Source organism: Cryptomeria japonica, chromosome 10 (assembly GCF_030272615.1).
Source record: "Cryptomeria japonica chromosome 10, Sugi_1.0, whole genome shotgun sequence".
Lineage (NCBI taxonomy): Eukaryota > Viridiplantae > Streptophyta > Pinopsida > Cupressales > Cupressaceae > Cryptomeria > Cryptomeria japonica.
In genome coordinates this window covers 487422919-487441258 of record NC_081414.1, presented here as the reverse complement: position 1 = coordinate 487441258, position 18340 = coordinate 487422919, and positions in this window count along the sequence as shown.

The following is an 18340-nucleotide window of genomic DNA, read 5'->3' as shown; positions in this document are numbered from 1 at the left end:
AACTCTAAAATTTATTAGTGCATATTTTTAGGTCTTGAATTACACCAACCATTCAATTTTTGTTTCTATCATTGGATTTACACATCTCTTAAGAAAATTTGAAATACATCACAGTTTCCATTTAGCTATTAATCAATCAAGTCCAACTTATATTGTGATGGGACCATTCTTTTGATTTCAAACTAAACAATTTTAACATTGTACCAGTATTTGGCAAATGGTATAGGTACTTGCCCTCTTGCCACCACATGACATTAGACTATTTTCTTCCAAAGCTAATGCATAATGATATAATAACTCTTATTGATTATTTAAATTAGATTTACAAACCCTTTAATTCTTTATTTCAAATTTGCAAAAATACATGAAACAAGCAAATTGGGTAAACTACAAATTTCATCAAATCGCTCCAAACTAAAATATCATCAAAATAACAAACTCTAGAGTGTCTTACAACATCAAAATATTCAACAACATATGTTGTTATAATCAACAAACAAATTGAAATTGACTTCTACAATGTTCATTTGCAAATCTTTTGAAAATTACATACAATATATTACAAAAATCTCCAACTAAAAACCTCCCTAGTTTATTAGCCCTTGAGGTTAATTCCTCATTAGTCTAGCAATCTTTGAAGAAAATTTTTATGTGACTTTTTTTCAAGAGAAGATAAAGTAATGAAATAACCCTTTTAGAATTAACAAGGGAGATAAAAAAAAGGATATGACAATCCTTTGGTTTAAAGAAATTGTAGCTAGGAAATTGGAAATCATCAAAACAAATCAATATTAATCTAGCTCAATCACAAAAGCTCAAATGCAATGATCAATCCTAAAAACACTCAATAAAGACATGAAAACAAGACATCAATTCAAGATTGAAAACTAAGCAAACCAAATGTAGAGTTGGATGTCTCCTTCATGTGGCTCCATTGTCCTTCTTTCTCCTTCAAATAGATTTGTTTGTGGCTCTCACCTACTAGTGCATAAGCATGATGTGAAAGCAAGTAGACAAGATTGTAGCGCAAGAATACTCGAAGCGTGATTGATTCGACCAGGTAGTAGTCTTGATTGAAGAAATTCATCCAATTTATAGACAAATTGGAGAAAAGATCAGACTAGCATGAAAGTGATTCGAATGGAAATTCAAATCAAGAATAGCAAAATTATGACATGTGTATGACAAATTGCTATGCAAGGATTTATGACAATTTATGACAAATTGCTATGCAAGGATTTATGACAAGATTTTGAAATAGAAATAGACATTTAGGAATTTAGGAGAAATTAGAAAATTAAGTTAGAAATAATGACTTGGAAATTAGGAAATTGATGAAAATTAGGTAAATTAATTAATAATTTCTCATTCATTAATTAATTTACAAAAATAGGAGGAACTAATTAGCCAATTAAATAAACATTTAATTGTGACAAGAAGACTTAGGATAAATAAATAAATCATTTATCCTAAAGAGAAAATGGAGAGAAAATGACAAACAAGGTTAAATGAATAAATCATGAAACCCTAGAAGATGAATTAGAAAATGCAAGAATGACAATTAGGTCTTGATGTAAAATTGATTTGATGTCGATTCGATCATGATTTTGAATTGATAAATGATTTGATTGATAAATGCGCCGAGGAACAATGACAAATTGATCCAAATTGACATGATTGAGAAGGATGACGATCGATGTCAAATCGATCGCAAAATGACAAAAGAGACAATAATCGATGATAAAATAGATTACAAAACGACAAGATTGAAAATGACCACGATCGATGACAAATCGATCGCAAGATGATAAGATTGAAAATGACAACGATCGATGACAAATCGATCGCAAAACTACAAGATTGATAAGAGGACAACAATCGATGACAAATCGATCGCAAAACGACAAGATTGAAAAGAGGACAAAACCCTAATTAGGTCATCAATTAGGATTGACGATGTCCAAAATATGACAAATGAGCACGCACATTGATGCGATAGGATAAGATCGATCAAAATCATGACTGAAGATTGTTGTCAACAAGACCAAATTCGAAAGCGAGACAACTGAAGAATGCAGAAGAAGGACTTGATGCTCGCAAATGATAAAGACCAAGGGCGTGACATAGGAGAAATGTTAATGCGACGCAAAAACCCTAAAATAAGGCAATGTGCAAATGTTAAAGTATGATTCCGCAAGCGTTGACCATTTTTAGATGTCTACATTTTGCCCCTCTTTGATACAATGTGAGTTTAAGTGTTGTTTCAAAGAACGATAATGAAAATGCCCCAGACACTAACAATGACATATGCATGCCCCCTCGAGGAATTGGCTGGAAACATTAAGGAAAGAGGCCAATTGATCAATAATAATGATAGAACATGATAGGAGCAAACAGATTGACAATCGGAGACCGGATGCATGAAGGACAAGCAATTGAAGGTACAAAAGACCGTGACCAGCATGAGATGGAGAGGGTGCACGTCCATCTATGCACTGACAAAGATCTATAAATGAGACAAAGAGTGAAAATTGCTCATTTGCACTAGCCAAAGAGGAGGATTTGTTGCTCTGGAAAAGGACACTTGCAGAGAGATGATGAACATTCCAATGGTAGATCACCTCGGGGAATGTGTACGCACCTACGGACGACTGGATGACGCGGGAGCAGCGGTATGTAGCTCAAAAACCCATATTGTCAATTTGAGGAATTTGACTTGCTTGCGAGACATTGTGGGGCCCATAGGGAATGCAAAAGCTGACTTTTGCGCCTATGTAGGGCAAATCCTGCGCTTGTGTAGGATACATAGGCGCAGTTTGTTGCTGCACAGGCACAAGAGTTAGCACACAGGCGTAGTTGTGCTCTGGCAACCCTAATTTGGTCAAAAATGGCATGCGAATGATCCGAAAAGGGGGGATAAGAATAGGATAAGTCAAAATAGATGAAAAACACCCTGATTTGGACATGAAACAAGGAAATGCAGCCCGTAGGAGAAAACCCTAAAACTGACAAAATGTGCCCCAATTGTGATGCAGAGTTGACAGTATCCATTGATCACGCGGGAGAACCGACCAGACTGCTTCATGTTACGACATAGACTCAGGAGCACGGACAAAGATACATTAGCAGGACTTGGAATATACTATATCACATTCATGCCCGAGATTAGGGCAAACACAGGACTACTGACCGCATTGGCAGAGTGATGGCACTCAGAGACTTCCTCCTTCCATCTGGCGACTGGGGAGGCGACTGTGACACTAGAGGATGTATGGCGTATCCTCCGCATTTCGATTAATGGAGAGATGGTAGAGTACGACCCAGTGACAGGAAGAGATGCTTTGTGCAGATTATTTGAGTGTGACGTAGATGATCTGGATATCGTAGAGAGGGAGATTGGCTGGGAGACCATGGCATCAGAGTATGAGCAGCGATATGTGGTGATAGCCATGGTGATAGCATACCTATTAGCAGGAGACAGACGAGGACATGGATTCCCTATTGGATGGGGAAGAGTGCTGGAGCGGATGGCGACAGAGGGGACGGTGTATGCATGGGGAACATGTGTGCTGGCTATACTATATTTTCAGTTGCATCAGATAGCATATCAGGGAGTTCAGACATTGAGCTATGGAGTCACACTGTTACAGGTATGGGCATTTGAGCACATAGCCATATGTTGACCGATTGCAGGGAGACAGGTATTACCACACCGACCATATGTGTACTGCTATGGGGGAGCACTGAGACAGGGTCCTTTTGGATACATATTGTATTGGCGACATGAGCTAGACAGATTGAGAGAGTTCACATGGAGGCCATATCTTGATTGCCCTGGATGGTTAGATGACAGTGATGAGCTATCGTATTGTAGACAGGAGAGATACCTGATTGGGCGACCAGTGAATCGCCAAAGAGTGATTGAGATGTACCTGCCAGAGAGAGTTAGACGACAGTTTGGAGAGAGGCAGGATGTACCTAGAGGGACTGCACACTTTGCCCGATCTCAAAGAGAGACGAGTCAATGGGGGAGGATGATCCAGCCACACATAGCATATGCCGACTTCACATAGCTATATCAGAGACAGTGGGATTGGAGATCAGATGTAGTGGACATCGGGACGACAGAGGAGTATGAGTGATGGTTTGAACGACGACGACCAGTGCCATTGACAGATCCGGATATTCCAGTACCTAGGAGACAGGAGGACTTCCCACTCACTGGAGAGGAGGAGGGAGATGATGAGGATGAGGAGGAAGAGGGTGGGGATGAGGATGAGGGGGATGACGAGGATAGAGATGATGAGAGGGATGACGATTATGAGCCAGGTTCAGCCGATCAGGAGTCATTGCAGGATATACCCATAGAGCCGGAGACAGCTAGGATAGAGGAGATGGAGATGTGCAGGGCTACCATAGCGAGTCAACATGATCATATTGCGACATTAGAGAGACAGAATACCATCTTGAGGACAAAGTAGGATCAGTTTAGAGCAGAGATAGCTAGACTTACAGCGGCTTGAGATACAGCAATAGCTCAGGCACAACGAGCAGAACAGAGAGTCACTGAGTATATTGGGTCGATTAGGGATGCCAGTGCACGGGAGATGACACAGATGTTGGTAGAGACCGGAGAGGAGATACGCCATTGGAGGACACTATATGAGAGTGCAGTTCCACCAGAGCAGAGAGTAGCTTCATATTGGGCACGATCGAGGATAGAGAGCAGGGCACGCTCTCGGAGGTCAGTGAGCAGCATGGGGGTGAGTGGACCTATGAGACCATCACAGCCAGGACCAGGAAGGACATCATCCATGAGACATGGCAGGGATGAGGAGGACAGAGGGAGCACCCAGTGACAAAGGCACGTGCTCCTTAGGACAAAGACAAATGTAGTTTGACATTATGTAGTGTGACATTATGTAGTTAGCCTGTGGGCCATACTTAGGACAGACAGTCCAATTTTGTAGTCCGATATTATTTTGGTATATGATATGATATGCATCGATATGATGGGATGCAATGTGTTATGACTTATGTTATTTTCCATGTATGGATGACTTATGCATTGTTGATGTATTATTGTGGAACATGTATGGATATATTTTTTTATGTGTTTTTGATGCATTTATAATATGAAATGGATAAAATACTTGATATGATGTTTGATGTAATGAAAATGTACTAACCAAATGGATGTAGGATGCAACATAAGTTTGTGGAGATCGGAGCACTAGACCGGACTGATTGCCCAAACTGACGGAAGAAATGTTAGTAAGAAGAAATGAGATAGAGGACAGTTAGAGGCGAAGAAAAACTTGCTTTCACTAATGCACTTTGTAGGTGAGAACCTTTATTTTAATGTAGCAAAATGGATGCGTAGCATCATGGCATTGAAGGCCAGAGCTGAAATGCAACCCTTTTTGCAAAAGATAGACACATCGCAGACAAACAACAATCACAACAAAAAAGAAAGGGACCATGAACCATCCCGGTCACTCTAAATCACTCAGTGACATCATCGAGCAACATAGGAACATGATCGAAGATAAATCAATAAAAAGATAAGACTCGCTAATTCCAACAAGTCAAATAAACATCTTGATCTTCATTGTCAAAAGTTGAAAGCGTTGATAGGACGATCATGTTGTCTGGTTTCAGGACATGCGGTACCCCGTCTAAGACAGGACACAGTCTGGTTTCGAGTATACCACACCCTGTATAAGACCCATGATAGTAGTGACAAAGTCAAATGATATTGATGTTGATATTCGATTGATAAGACAATTGTGATCAGTTTGAATGTCTGGTTTTGATTGAAAAAGGTCATCTGTTAATACGTGATTTGCAGTAAAGTGCAGTGTGTGATTGCGTGTCATTGGATGTGTGCTCAGCGATCTGTCTATGCACAAAGGGGATATTTTTGCTTTGTTTTTTGAATTTTTACAATTTTTTTGTGTTCATTTTTTTTTCAGGACTTTATTTGACTTTTTAGGGATTTTTTCAAGACATTATTTGATTTTTTTGGATTTTTTCAGGACATTTTTCAAATTTTTTGGATTATTTCAGGACATTTTTCAATTTTTTTGGATTATTTCAGGACATTATTTGATTTTTTTGGATTTTTTCAGGACAGTATTTGTTTTTTTTCAGGACATTTTTCAATTTTTATGATTTTTTCAGGACATTTTTCAATTTTTATGATTTTTTCAGGACATTTTTCAATTTTTATGATTTGTTCAGGACATTTTTCCATTTTTAGGATTTGTTCAGGACATTTTTCCATTTTTTATGATTTTGCCCCCAGTGTCTAGCAAGGCAAGGAATATGATAGGTGGATAAATAGGCTTTCTGAAATGTTGGTGGATAGAGGGAAGATAAAGGCCTTTTATTATGGAGACAATACAGATGCAATTTTCAAGGGCTATGGCATGATGGGACAAAAGATTGGATATGACAATGTAAAGTAGTGACATGGCATGAGGGACATGTCAAGAGGTTTTTGAAACCATGTTTATATTTTTGCGTCTTTATGTCAAATCAAGATCAAGGAATGAAAAAGAGTGTATGGATAGTGATAAGATATGGATAGGATAAGCAAGACCAAGAATGGATAAGGGACATGGACTGAAGGTCGAGGTAGGCTAAGGGATAGTGGCAGAAAGTTGCAATAAGCCAGGGAATATGGATGAAAGGTTGTAATAAGCAAATGGATAAAGACCAAAAGCTATGATGGACTAAAAGCTGCAAACAAGATGCATGATGCTCATGACAATCCTCAGCCTTGTCAAGATCAAAGGTGGAAAGGGAAAATGGACATGAGGGACAATAGGATAATGGAGGAGTATGACATGGTATGATAGGATAATGAAGGGCAATAGGATATGAAGGAGGAAACCTGCCCCCAAGTGTGGTGTGCAAGAAGTTCATAGATTACGCATTATGCCTGTTTGCCAGGTTTTCATCACGGTACTTGCCCAAGGCGCCTGTTTGCTAGGTTTTCACCAGTGGACGAATTATTTTTGCTCTACTTTTTTTTCTTTTGTCTTTTTTTTTGTTTTTCACTTTTTTTTGTATTTTTTTGCTTTTTCAATAGAAGATGGACACATGATAGGGGATGGAAGAAGGACTCAAGCATATTATTTTTTGGATAGTAACCTTGAAATAAATGGACCATGACCTTTGAAAGTATGCTCAAAGATGTTGGTAGGATGAGGACATGGAAAATGAGATGAAACTAAGGCAAGGGTTTATGCAAAGGATGGAAAATATGCATTGGATAATGGATAGGGTATTGGAAGAACTGTACTTGAGTGGATAGAAATGTTGGCAAGATCGACATTGGCACACACCTTGAGGGGTGATGGATTGATGGAGGAAAGATGTATTTTGGATATTGAGATTTTGATGGAGGAAAGGCTTGGGATTTTGGGACATAAGGGCCCAAAATGGATGAAGAAGGTGATGGAGGGACAAATTTGAGAAGGTTGGATGGAGGACTAGCAACTTTGGATGCCAAGTTGGATGTTTCTTTAGGCTTTTGTGCTTCAAGGAGCCGCTTAGGGATCCACATGGTTTTTAATTTTTCATGCTTTTGTGGTTCCTTGGAGTGCATTGCTTGCACAAGGGATTTAGGAACCCATATATATTTTGACTTTGCTTTATTTTTCTTAGTGGGCCTCAGTGGCCTTTTGGATATTTCTTTTTCTTTAGAGATCATATTTTGCTTTCTTTTGACATGTTGATTAGATTGGACATGTTGATCCTTGAATACATGTGGATTTCTAGACTTATGACTTTTATACTTGGCATCCAAATTGCTTGGAGGGGGAAAGGAATGCATGGATGGATATGAATGAAATGGAATTCTTTTGGATGGATGAAATTTACTCAAGGATGTGTGCCTTTGCTGACCTTGCATAAAGGATGAAGGGATATAAGGACCTAAGATGGATGGAAATTATGATGGGGAAGGGATATGTTTTGATTTTGATGGAGGGATACCAACGTCTTGAGAGTGAGTTGTGTAGACATGACCCTTAAGATCTTCTTTGATATGGAGGGGTTCTTTCTCATGAAGGTCTACTCCTTTGCCTTTATGAATATCTTGACTTGTAGGATACTCTTTTCTTTGGGAAGAAGACGCAAGTCCATTATGAGGTGGATATGATATGAGATAAATAATGAGATCTTGAAGTGGATCAGATTGCACCAAAGTGGAAGAACTCATTATGCATGTCGAGGGTTCATGAACATCTTGCACTGACATGTTAGAATCATGAGGGGGATTAGGATCATGAGGGCGATTAGGATCATGTAGTGGACATGGTTCAATGACAGGCTCTTCAAGAGATGGAATGGGAGAAATAATGGGATCATCAAAAGAAATGCGATCTTGGAGTGTATATGGAGCATTAAGACAAGAGATGGGGGAACAAGTGAATCTTGTGGAGGATTTGAAGGAATAATTTGATCTTGACAAGGAGGAAGATCATTGGAATCCTCTTTAAAGTTGCTTTTCTCTTGACTTTTAATGGGATCATCGGAAAGGATGGAAGGGATATCTGGAATGTCAATGGGATTTGAAAGGATATTGTGTTCTTGGATAGAATGGATAGGAATAATGGAATCATTGTGAGTGTCTAGGGAAATGGGATCGTTTGGGATTGGATGAACTGGGATATCTTGATCTTGCCCAGGGAATGGAGTGTCAATAGGACTTTGGATAGGATGGACAAGAATAGGGGAATCATCATGAGTTTCTGGGAAGATGAGATCCTGGTCAACAATTGGATGGGATGATAAGGTTTCAGGATCTTGATCTTGATCTGTTTTAACACGCGTTTCTTTATGCTCTAAATTATCCTCTTGACATGAGGTTGGACTTTGGATATGCATGGGGGATTCTGACAAGGAATCAATGTTTTGGCATGAAGGAAATGCACTTTGAACATTTGTGATGGATTCTGGCAAGGAATCAATGCTTGAACATGAGGAAGAGGGACTTCGAATGGGATCCTCTAAAACAGGTAATGGCAATAAAGTGCATGGTGGCATTGGGTCTTGTATTTCTGAAACATGACAAGGATGTGCATCATGAATTGGATTATCTTGGCAATCAATTATGGATAGCCCTTGGATAATTTCATCCTTGGGTGTATTGTTTGATGAGGACAATATAGAAGGTTCTTGTGAAACTTCTAAAGGTGTAGGGATAGATGCCACTGGAGAGTCAATTTGTTTGTGGGGGGATGATGCATTGCTAGACATAAGTGTATTATTTTGATCTTCCTCAAAGAACTCTCTTGGTAATTTCCTTAAGATCATTGCAATAAAACCACCTTTCTTTCGAGGTTTTGACATAGTTGTATCTGGAATTTGAACTTGTTTTTGGTTTGATGTCATGTTTTGATATTGGACTTGGTTAAATTGTTCTGACATGTTTGAAACTTGGGTTGGTGTGTGCTGTAACCTTTGTTTTTGAATGTTTGGTTGTGGTTGTTGACATTGATATTCCACCATTGGTTGAACCATTTGTGGACATTGTATAGTTGGTTGGACATATTGTTGAAATTGGACCATTGGTTGTATTGGTTGTATATGTTGAACCATTGGTTGTATTGGTTGAAAATCTGATTGATAGTAAACACCTTCTTGTTCTTGTTGTGGAGGCACATAATAATGAAATTGATGTTGTCTTCTTTCTTGAAATTGTTTCATCATCTCTATTTGTGAGAGGAGAGCTGGTATGTCTGATCGGTCAATAAGAGATCTTACATCAATTGGCTCAATCTTTGGATTTTGACCTAGAAATTTTTGAAACATTTTGGACATTTGTGATCTATTCTTCTTAATGTTTTTCACTCTTTGTTCCAAAATCTCATTTTCTTGAGCTAGTTTCTCCTCTAGTTTTTGTATTTGGAGACTTGTTTCATCATAAAAAGTTTGATCCAAGTTCTGAGACATGTAGAGATTTGATTGACATGATTGATTTCTCAATTGTGATGACATGGCTTCGTAAGAAGGTTGAGACCTCATTTCAACAAACATGTCACTATGCAATGCAACTAATGGGATTGACAAATGCAACCTAAAGGATGACAATGCAACTTAATGTTTTTGTTGTTTTTGAATTTTTGACAAACTCATGAATGCAATTCTAAAAAGAGACCCTTAGGAAATTGAAATGATGTCTAGACCTCAAAGGACAAAAGGACCAAGTGACAAAAGGACAAAATGACAATGTCTCCCCTATATGCTTGGATACTAAGCTAGGTTTGACCAAATGACAGTGATGACAAAAAGACAAAAGGTATGATAAGGTCTAGACTTCCTAACAATGACTTAGGGTTTATCAAAGATTTGCAATTACTCAAGTATGACAAAACCTAGTTTTGACACTATATGCAAAGGGACAATTACTATGCAAATGACCCTAATATGATATGATAATGACCTAAGCTTAATGAAGAAACCTAGGGTATGCAAATGCAAATGTATGACAATGTCAACCTAAGTTTGAATTATGAAATGGTATTACTCTAATGCAAGAGGACACATGAAAATGGATGACCCTTATTGATATGCAAAGGAGTATGACTTAGGTGAAACCTAATCTTGGTAATTGACAATGAACTTTGCAAAATGGACACCTAGGATGAACCTAAATCTAAGTGACATGAATGTTGAGACAAGACTTTGAAAAATGTTTGACAACCATGTTTGAAGGTGTTTTGAACTTTGTTGAATGAATGTACTCTTGTGTTTAACCTTGTTTTGAATCAATTTGTCTTGCTTTTGAAATGAGATACAATTCAACTTTTGACAAACAAAGAAGACAAGATATTTCAACTTAGACTCAAGACAATCATGCTCATTCACACATTTCCTATGGTAGGCAAGGACATTAGATACTTGAGATGTAGACTTGTTATGGGATTCAAGGAGAATACATAGATGCTTGACCCCACGGGCTCCCCTCCATGACACTCACTTCTCAGGGCAGCCAAGCATCAGTCCCCATGGAAATCTCCCCATGGTGAACTTAGTATCTCTTCCAAGTATCCAAACTTGTCCTTCTCAAGCAACTAGAAGGATTTTTGGCCTCTAAATACAAGGTGTTTAATAAGGATTTCTGTTAAGCGCTACTCCTTGGTGTCACGCAAGCGTGATTGAGACATAAGCCCACCAAGATACCAAACAAATGTAGTCGCGCAAGCATGATTTAGACCATGAGGTCCTACTTAAATGTTGATATGAGAAAGAGTTCAAGGGTCATCACTTCCCAAGTAACTACAATTCCCACGTAACCCTTCCTTCAAAGCTTTTGCTCATCAGGTATTTAGTTATAGTGAGTTAGAATGCCAAGGTATTCTAGCCGTACTCACTTTGGGTTGTTCCCTTCTCATGATTGTCACTTGCTTGCAAAAGGAAATGGTCGGGAAGGCAGGCCCTCTAAAGGTGACACACAATAAAAAACATGAGCATGGTATCGAAGATTTGGAATTCTGATCACCCTAAGAAGGATGAGAGCATACTCTCCTACTCCAATGTCAAACTCAACAATCAAAGCAGACATACATTCATTCCATCCTATTTAGAAATCATACTAGGTGCCTAAATATTAATTACAAACACAAAGTTTAGTTGTAGTCTAAGGCAACCTGCAAAACCCAAGTCAGAAGTTTGATATGTTTAGTCTTTGACTATCGAACCTGCATAAAACATGTTAGTAGTTTCATTTGTTGTCTTTGCCATGCGTAATGCCAAGGTTCTGCACAAAGAATTAGTACCATAAAACCAAAAAGTAGAAACAAAATGCAAAACAAACCAATTTGCAAGTAAAAACACTGCTTTTTAACCTCTCTTTCTGGACTTACACAGGGGCATAATGCTTGACATAGGCGCAGAATGATGCAACACAGGCGTAGAATGATGCAACATAGGCGCAGATCCCTTTGACACAGGCGCAGAAGTCTTTGACACAGGCGCAAAATTCTTGACACAGGCATAGAAGTGCCTAGAAAGGCCTACATTACCTTGTTTCTTGGGTTTTTCACCTGCAAATCATCTCAAAAGCACTCAAAAGCATGGTTAGGGGGTTATTTCACGTCGGGTTCACCAATTAATGTAGCTAGGAAATTGGAAATCATCAAAACAAATCAATATTAATCTAGCTCAATCACGAAAGCTCAAATGCAATGATCAATCCTAAAAACACTCAATAAAGACATGAAAACAAGACATCAATTCAAGATTGAAAACTAAGAAAACCAAATGCAGAGTTGGATGTCTCCTTCATGTGGCTCCATTGTCCTTCTTTCTCCTTCAAATAGATTTGTTTGTGGCTCTCACCTACTAGTGCATAAGCATGATGTGAAAGCAAGTAGACAAGATTGTAGTGCAAGAATACTCGAAGCGTGATTGATTCGACCAGGTAGTAGTCTTGATTGAAGAAATTCATCCAATTTATAGACAAATTGGAGAAAAGATCAGATTAGCATGAAAGTGATTCGAATGGAAATTCAAATCAAGAATAGCAAAATTATGACATGTGTATGACAAATTGCTATGCAAGGATTTATGACAATTTATGACAAATTGCTATGCAAGGATTTATGACAAGATTTTGAAATAGAAATAGACATTTAGGAATTTAGGAGAAATTAGAAAATTAAGTTAGAAATAATGACTTGGAAATTAGGAAATTGATGAAAATTAGGTAAATTAATTAATAATTTCTCATTCATTAATTAATTTACAAAAATAGGAGGAACTAATTAGCCAATTAAATAAACATTTAATTGTGACAAGAAGACTTAGGATAAATAAATAAATCATTTATCCTAAAGAGAAAATGGAGAGAAAATGACAAACAAGGTTAAATGAATAAATCATGAAACCCTAGAAGATGAATTAGAAAATGCAAGAATGACAATTAGGTCTTGATGTAAAATTGATTTGATGTCGATTCGATCATGATTTTGAATTGATAAATGATTTGATTGATAAATGCGCCGAGGAACAATAACAAATTGATCCAAATTGACATGATTGAGAAGGATGACGATCGATGTCAAATCGATCGCAAAATGACAAAAGAGACAATAATCGATGATAAAATAGATTGCAAAATGACAAGATTGAAAATGACCATGATCGATGACAAATCGATCGCAAGATGATAAGATTGAAAATGACAACAATCGATGACAAATCGATCGCAAAACTACAAGATTGATAAGAGGACAACGATCGATGACAAATCAATCGCAAAATGACAAGATTGAAAAGAGGACAAAACCCTAATTAGGTCATCGATTAGGATTGACGATGTCCAAAATATGACAAATGAGCACGCAAATTGATGCGATAGGATAAGATCGATCAAAATCATGACTGAAGATTGTTGTTGACAAGACCAAATTCGAAAGCGAGATAACTGAAGAATGCAGAAGGACTCGATGCTTGCAAATGATAAAGCCCAAGTGCGTGACATAGGAGAAATGTTAATGCGACGCAAAAACCCTAAAATAAGGCAATGCGCAAATGTTAAAGTACGATTCCGCAAGCGTTGACCATTTTTAGACGTCTACAAAAATATTAATAAAGAATGTTAATGAAAAACTATTTTAAAAGAGAGGAATAATTATATTTATTAAAGGGTAAATAAAGGTGACCTTTTCAACAGGGTGTGATGGTTTGGAAAGCACCCCTTAAAAGGTTACATAAGTCATTTATGTGAGACTTGGAAGGTGGGGCATGGAGATCACTCAAGGAAGAAGAAGAAGGTAACTTGGTGGTTTATGAACACTTAAAGAAGTGAGCACATAGAGTGTGTCCAACCTGGGGTACAGAGTGTGCACTTGGGGATTTCTTGGCTAGGGCTTTGGTAGTGGCACTTGTGTTAAACATTGCTCCTATGAAACCAACACTTGTGTAGAGTGACATAGTACGCTTTGTTCCTCCTTATTGTGCCATAGCTATGAGGACCAAAGCCACTAAAATCTTCTTAGATTGAGAATGACCATCCCAAGTGCTCAAGATTAAGATAAGTATTGGAAAATATTGATGCTATAAGATATTGAGAATGTTTTATATATGATTTGATGATAATATGGTTGAATTATGTGACTATGTTACTCCATTTGTTGTGTTAATTAATGAATTTAATACTCTTGCCAAATTATCACATGTTATAGTTTACATTGGTTATTTACATCCATATTTAAAAATATTATCTTATTATACTTGCGAGAAAATTTAGCATGCAAGTTAGACTAAAAAGGTAACCACCAAACCTCTAAATCTAATAAACACAATCCAACACAACACAATGAAGGAATACAAATGAAATCAACAAAATGAATCAAAATCATTATACAGATAAACTCATGTTGAATCTAATGCACTTGACCCCCATTGTTCTCCTTCTTCTTGTGTGGGTGATGGCTCTCAAAGTTGCACTTCACGAAAACCTGCAAGATGTAAGCACAAGAATTACGAAGATAGTGGTTATTGAAAAGGGAGATTGATGTTAAATTTATAGATTTTGAAAGGTTCAATTCAACAGTTGAGATTGATTCGAAGAAAAAATGAATAAATGGTTAAGATTCAATGAGAAAGGTTAGTGATAGACAATTACTCATTTTGACTAAATCGGATTGAGAGAATAACACACTTGACTAACTAGTTAAGAGGTCTGGATGAGAGTGGAATTGAATTGACTGCGTAGTTATAAAAATCTGATTTTGAAAAGAGGGGGAGTAACTGACTAGTTAGAAAAAGTGATCGAGGACTGGCTAAGAGTCAGTGGTAGTTAGGAATTTCCACATGTGATGTAGGAGATTTAGAATGAAATGCCATTTAGATTGAATTTGAGTTTCCAAAAATGTCAAATGAAATTAGAATGAGAGAGAAATGAATTTAAATTTAATTTAGAGGGAAATTAGATTTACTTGAAATGAAGATCAAATGGCATTAAATAAATTTAGGAAATTTATTTAATGAAAGGACATCATTTGAAAATTGAATAATTTAAGAAAATTATTTAATTATGGGGAAAATAGAAATTGAATTTAATTAACTGATAAAGATCATTTAATTAAAGTGGAAAATTAAGATTCATTAAATAATAAGATTATGTAATTAATTTAAAGGGAAAAAGGTGGTTAGTTGATTAAATGATTAAGAGGGAAATTTGAATAATTGATTTGAAATAGAGGGGAAATATTAATGCAAAAGAATTTAAAGTCATATAAATTAAATAATTAAAATTATATAATTAAGAAAGAGGAATAATTAGCAAAAATTGATGTTTGCAGATGTAGAACAATTTTAAGTGTCTACATTTTGCCCTTCTTTGAGACAATGTGTTTTTAGGTGTTGTTTCAACGAATAATCAAGCAAAACTTGCCCCAGTATGCCCTAGCGACAATAGGGTATTATGGCGTGCCCTTAAGAAATTGGGTAAAAAATTATGATTTGAAGGCCAATTTGATGATAATGTGATCAAGATCCCAAATATACAGTTTAGAGAAGCTTCGGGTTCATATGAGTGACCTACAAGGCATTTCAAGGTGAAAAAGACCACAACCAATAAGATAGGAACCTTATGTGACAAATGCGAAACTCTTACCATGACCAATAAGGTTATAGAAGCCTCCCTAGTTGGTCATAATCTCAGGCATATAACACATGTGATATAGGCCAAGTTGTCGCAAATCAGAGTGCTCATAATTGTTTAACTGGTGAAGCCATGCAAGGTCCTTAGGCCTATTCTCCCAATCCCCAAAGACTGGAAGCCAACCTATGAATCATGCTTGATGCAACCTAAACCTATCAAAGAATGTAATTGACCTATGCAAATACAGACTTGAGATTCAAAACGTAAAGAAAATCCCTAAAAAGCATTTGCGAAATCCTATGCGACAAATGTGAAACTCTTACCACAAATGTGAAATACTAATAAACACACTCCAAACACAACTCAATGAAGGAATACAAATGAAATTAACAAAACAATCATGAAATCATGAAATATATAAACCCATGTTGACTCTAATGCACTTGGCCTCCATTGTTCTCCTTCTTATTGTGTGGGTGATGGCTCTTAAAGTAGCATTTTATGAAAACCTACAAGATAAAAGAACAATAATTATGAAGATAGTGGTTATTGATAATGAGAATTGAACTTGAATTTGTATACTTTCTGAAATTTGATTGGACAATTGAGATTGATTTGAGAAAATGATTCATTGATGGTTGAGATTCGATGAGACAGAATAGATGGTGCTCAATGCAATTGAATTTGATTGAGGAAATAACTCATTGGACTGACTAGTTAATAGATTTGACTGAGAGTGAAACTAAATTGATTAAGCAGTTAGAAAAAGTTGATTTTGAAAAAAGGAGGAGTAACTGAATAGTTAGAAAAAGTGATTAAAGATTGACTTAGAGTTAGTGGCAGTTAAAAATTTCCACATGTGATGTAGGAGATTTAGAATGAAATTTTATTTAAATTGAATTTAGGTTTTTACAATTGTCAAATGAAATTAGAATGAGAGATAAATGAATTTGAATTGAATTTGGAGGGAAATTAGATTTACTTGAAATGAAGATCAAATGCCATTAAATAAATTTAGAAAATTTATTTAACAAAAGGACATCATTAGATAATTAAATAATTTAAAAAAATTATTTAACTATGGGGAAAATAGAAATTAAATTTAATTAAATGATAAAGATAATTTAAATAAAGTGAAAAATCAAGATTAATTAGACCATTTATTAGAAACCTTTTGATCTCATGTCGTATACGTCAAGGTGGAGAAGATCATCATGCAAAGATTTATGTGTTGAGAGATCATGTTGGGTAAAGGAAACATAGGGTGTACTGAAAATATTACCAACCATGGCCTTCAACACATCGACATCAATGTCACTGGGTACCACAGACCCACATTATGCTTTGTCCAATACCACTTTATGGTTTGGTGAGATACATATGAGCTCAAAGATAGAGGCTTGTGTAGGGTTTTTCTTAAGATGGTTGACTAGGTTGTACTGGTTTTCCTGTTGGGAAGTAGATGGTGCTCCTTGAAGGGTTACTTTAGAGAGACACATGGCTACAACACAATCAAGGTTCTTGATTTTAACAATGATATTGGCAATAATTTCAACAAATTGACTAATGTGGTTGATGGTATATTCGTGCGAGACATTGGTATAATTGGCTCTATTATGTTGTGTCTGAGAACTAGAAGCCTTCCCCTTATCATGATTTTGAAAAGGATTTTTAAAGATTGTGTGATCATTATTAGACGCTTCCTTGTATTTTTAATGGATATCTCACCTTAGTCAATCAAATCTTGGATGAGATTCCTAAGCTTATAACAGTTCAAGGTCTTATGACTTTTGACTCTATGGTAGTTTTAAAACTCATTTTCATTCCACCAAGTTGGCTTGAAAGGGTCTGGAACATGTGGTTTGACCTTTGACAACGTTATCATATTAGATTGGATCAACTTCTTAAGCACAAACTCAATTGGTTCTCCAAATGGAGTATAGGTTCGTTTCACATTATTAGTCCTTGGCGTGCATTTTGAATTGGGTTGAGTTGCATTAGGTAAATTTTCATTATTAATTGATTGATTTTTATTAGGAGGTGGTGTGTTTGTATTGGTAGGGCCTTGGAGACATATTACAGGTTGGGCCCAATTGATCACTTTTACATCCACCACTCCATTGTTCATAACGTTCTTATTTTTTAAAATTAATTTTTTCATTAGATGCTTTATTAGTTTGATTTTCTTCTTTAGAAGTTTCTACTAGATCTTGCACAATAAGGCCTCTTTCACATTTAAGCCCCTTTTCAATTACTTGGTGGAATGAATCCAAGCATTTCATCTATAGTGGATATTCATTTGTGGGGCCAAGTTTTTAGTAAACATACCAACTTTCTCTTTCTTGGGTGTGACACATGCTCTTTTGAGCAAGTGACTACAAGCGCTATAAGAATGCAATGAAGAATTCTTCCTCTTTTTTCTTAGTGGCTCATGAATACATTAACATAATTGGATTATTGATATTATGAGAGAAGTGTGCCACAAAGTGTTTTACTAATTCACCCCATGAGCATATTCTTGGTGGGATATGAGAAAACCACTCCATTGGTTTACCCTCTAGATAGCGAGAGAAGAGTTGCATTAGATAACTATTGTTGTTAGCAACCTATATACAAGTAGTGAAGAATTCACATATATGATCTTGAGGGTTTCCTTTTCACTTGTACTTTTCAAATTTAGGAGATTCAAAGTTAGGTGGGAAAAAAAACATGTAC